The sequence below is a fragment of the Gavialis gangeticus genome, unplaced genomic scaffold (assembly GCF_001723915.1).
Source record: "Gavialis gangeticus isolate Ggan-Ray unplaced genomic scaffold, GavGan_comp1, whole genome shotgun sequence".
NCBI lineage: Eukaryota > Metazoa > Chordata > Crocodylia > Gavialidae > Gavialis > Gavialis gangeticus.
Genome location: NW_017728995.1, coordinates 56,969,280 through 56,973,512, shown reverse-complemented (window position 1 = coordinate 56,973,512; position 4,233 = coordinate 56,969,280). Strand labels below are relative to the sequence as shown.

Genomic DNA, 4,233 nt, shown 5'->3' with positions numbered 1-4,233 from the left:
TTCTGCCCTGCCAATCAGAGCCAGCAAGTGCTCCTAAAGTGTGCTTGCGTTGGTGGTGTGGTTTCATGTGCCCACACCAGAGTTGACCCCGTTGGTTCTCCTTGCCACTGTGGCTTCCCTTCCACTGCTATGAAGTATTTTTTACAGGCATTTGTCATCTGGCTGCCACAGATGGGTACTATTATTTGCCCTATTTCAATTGTCTTGGACCTCTCCCAATCACCACAAGTTTTCATAGAAAACAGCTACTGTCTCTTCAGTCACACCAGCCAACTCCCAGAGCACACTCAGTTGTATCATGTCCAGCCTTATAGCCTTGTACACATCCAGCTTTTCGAAACAGTCCCTAACCTCTTCTTTCACCAGCATTGGCTGCTCACCTTCTCCCCAAACTGTGCTGACTAGTGCAGTAGTTTGGGTTCATTCTGGCACCCTTAGTAATCTTTCCTTAAATTCCTACCAATTCTCCTGGACTCTTTTCTCCCTCAGACTGGTGTTCCAGAGGATTCTGCCCATCTGTTTCCTGAGTGAGTCAGAGTCTGATTTTCTGAAGTGCTGGATCCCTACTCTGTCATTCTCCTTCCTTCCTTTTGTCAGGATCATGAACTCAATCATCTCATAGTTGCTGCTGTCAAAGTTGTTATCCATTTCTGCATTCCCTACCAATTCTTCCTGGTTTGTGAGCAGCAGATCAAGAAGAACATAGTCCTTAGTCAGCCTTTCCAACACCTGCACCAGGAAGTTGTCCCCAACACTCTCCAAAAATTTCCTGGATTGCCCATTTCCTTCTGTATTACCCTCCTAACAGATGGCAGGGTGACTGAAGTCCCCCATGAGAACCAGGACCTCTGACTGGGAAACTTCTGCTAGCTGTTTGAAGAAAGCCTCATTCTGGTCTAGTGGTCTATAGTAAACATCCACCATGACGTCACCCTTGTTGCTCTTCCCTCTGACCTCACTTTCAACAGGGCTTTCTCTAGTTTCATATTAGAGCTCTGACCAATCATACAGCTCTTTTACATACAGAGCAACTCTTCCTCCACTTCTCTTCTGCCTGTCCTTCCTGAACAGTTTATATCCATCCATGACAGTATTCCAGTCATGCAAGTTATTCCATCAAGTCTCTGTTATTCCAATAACATTATAGTTCTGTGACTGTGTGAGGACTTTCAGGTCTTCCGGCTTGTTTCCCAGGCTCTGTGCATTCATGTACAGACATCTGAGGAAAATAGCTAATTGCCCTGCTTTCTCAGGAAGAATAAAGAGGTCTTCCCTGTTGCCCCCTCCTGCTTGCGCTTCCTCCAGGTCACCCACTTCCCCACTTACCTCAAGGCTTTGGTCTCCATCCCCTACTGAACCTAGCTTAAAGTCTTTGTCACTAGGTTAGTGAGCCTGTCTGCAAAAATGCTCTTCCCTGTCTCTTCATTTTGTCTCTTCTTAGCAATCTTTCTTCTCAGAACAACAAGCTATAGTCAGAGAAGCCAAAGCCCTACTGTCAACACCATCTGCACACCCATGCATTGATCTGCAAGATGTGTTTGCTTCTCTATGAGCTCTTCCCCTTGACCAGAAGGATTGAAAATAACACCTGAGCCCCTGTCCCCTTCACCCTTGCACCCAGAGCCCTGTGATCACTTTTGATCTGCTCATGGTCCCTCCCACCCCCACCCAGGTGTGTCATTGGTGTCCACATTGATGAGTAGCATGGGGTAGTAGTCAGAGGGCCAGAAGAATCTTAAGAACATCCCTCCATGACATCTCAGATACAGAGTCAGAGCAAGCAGCAGACCTCCTAAGATAACAGGTCAGGCTAGGAGATAGATGCCTCTCTCCCTTGCAGATGGGAGTTGCTGATCACCACCATCTATGACTTTCTCTTTGTGGCAGTGGTATCTATCTTCCCAATCTTGGGGAGGCCTGGTCTGGCCTCTTCCACTGATGGAATGTGCTCCTCCTCTTTTGTTGGTAGGGCTCCACCTGTTCTCCAGACAAACTGCTGCAGGTGGGGATGAACAATTTTGCTTACTATCAGAGGTAACAAGCTTCCAGCTTCCACCTTCCTGGGAATCCATGTTCTCTTCCTTCACCAGCACCACCTCTGGCAGTCCTTCCTCTGCAGTCCTAGCGGTCTCCTCTAGCACCACATCAATGAAATCCTCATGGCAGAATATGCTTCAGAGACTTGTCTTTTCCTCCTATAGCTTTTTCCTGCTGCCTGAGGGACACCACCAGGAGGCATGGCTCACATTGCAGAAACTCCCCCACCTGGTCATCACTGGGAGGAATCTGCAAGCCTTAGTCTCCACAGCACCAAACCAGGACATGGGTGGAACCTTTGGTGAGCAGTCCTGCCTAGACAGATACCTTTCAGGTGCAAGCAGAGGAAGAACTGGCAGTGGCAGTGGCTCTGGTATTGTGTCTCTCCAGCTATCTCTGTGGGGTACTTACATCTACTGCCTACCTCTTCCTGTCCCCCTTATCAAGCAGACCTCCCCTAGCAAACTCCCATGTAAGCTGGCCTGTTTGCTGCCCCTTGATCCTGAAGGCTAGGTACAGACAGTCAAAAAGTCCGAGGCTGAACTGATTTAGTCTTTGCATCTTAGCCTAAACTGCACAGATTAAATTGAAACAGAAGTGAACAGATATTTACATTTGTGCACCCGTTGGGCTTCGATCATCCGGTCACGTGCCGACCAGCTTTGAATGTGTAACCCGCACTGATCCCACCTGGCTCAACGCCTTGGGTTCCATCGCTCTCCCTTCTTCCTCGGGGCCAACCCTGGTTGTCCCCCTTTGTTTTTCTGATGTCCTGGATTCCCTCCCTTGGGTCCTCCATCAGGATGTGATGCGTCGGCTTCCTCTCCCTCTGGACCACTGCTGGCATCTTCCTCACAATGGTCTTCAAGGCAGCCTTCTGCTCCGTGAGAGTCAGTCCTGCCTTCTCTATCCCCTAAAAGGGGTCCTGGGAATACCTCCCCTGCTGATCCACTTCCCAGTCTCTCCCCCACTGCCTTGCTCGTGACGCCTTTTATCCCCCTGTGCCGGCTCCTCCCGTGCCTCTCCCCAGCTGGGCGCAGTTTTAAAAAGATGCAGCTAATGAGCCACGTGGGTCCTGCCACCGCTTCCGGTTTTGCCGCGGCTCCAGCTGCAGGTAAGAGATTCTTCTTCTTTTTCTCTCTCTCCTTGCCTTCCTTGGTGTGTTCCAGCCCCCAGAGATCCCCCTTGACCCCTCGGGGTCCGTCCGTTGTGTCCTCCCTGTGACAGTTTGATTCAGGAAATGCAGCCACATGCCTACAGTGGCTCATGCCAGAAGCTGGGGGTGCTGAGCTCTCAGGCTGTGTTCACTTCCTGTTCCTGCTTTCCCTGAAGTCTCTGGGACTTATAGTCCAGAATTATAGTAGGAGGACTCTGCAGGGTTGCTCATCACTTCTTCTTCCTGTTTCCAGATGCCTCTGGGATGTGTAGTCCACAATCACAGCCAGCAGTAAGTTTGAGTGGGGGAAGAGTGTTTAACCCCCTTCCCTGGCCCCAAACCCTAGCTAGGGTTTGCCTGGGACAGCAGTTCCTCCCACCTCGCCTTCACACTGGGCTGCATCCCCAACCAGGCTTGCCCCCTGCCCCACCCCCTTGATAACTAGCTCACACTGCTCCAGCTAGAGAGCAAAGGTGTAGGAACAGTCCTGCTCTCTGGAGCAGGTAGATAGCTCAGCTCATCCCAGCCCAGCCCAGCTCTATTATGTCTGGAAAGCATGCTGGGGAACTGTGATTTAACTTGAACCAGGAAGGGGTCTGGGACAGAAGTTTCATAAACTGGTTTGATCTAAATAAGTCAAGTCTGATACTACATTCAACCAGGTTTGTCTTTAATCAGTTTCAGCCATTTTGAAACTGGTTTATGTGCACTGAGCTTCTGTTCTGTTACAGGTTTAAACCAGTTTCTGATGACTTAAACTGGTTTGTGTGTAACTTCTGTCTCTAGCCAAAAGACTCCCTTTCCCCTGCTAATCTACTTCCTCTCAGCAAGCTTACAGTGAAGGAAGATAGAGAGTTTCTGGCAAACTCCCTACTTGCTCTTGTCTCTGGTTAAAATGGATCTAACTGCTGAGTTTTAGCTACTTACTTTGAATATCTAGGTTAGTTGTCCTTAATTAAAGAATGAACTTACCTGAAAGGCTGTCCTTCAAAGGGTGGTGAGGGAGGGGTGCAAACAGATCTATATGCTGCTTGCAAACT

General features: G+C 49.3%; 1 protein-coding gene across 1 annotated transcript in view; it reads right to left on the bottom strand.

Moving 5' to 3' along the window:
* Window positions 1-3,303, bottom strand: part of RBP2 (retinol binding protein 2) — a 45,835-nt gene extending 42,532 nt beyond the window's left edge. Inside the window, exon 1 of the mRNA XM_019503669.1 lies at window positions 3,266-3,303. The gene's annotated coding sequence lies outside the window, so the exon portion shown is untranslated. The remainder of the gene's footprint in view (window positions 1-3,265) is intronic.
* Window positions 3,304-4,233: the final 930 nt, after the last annotated feature.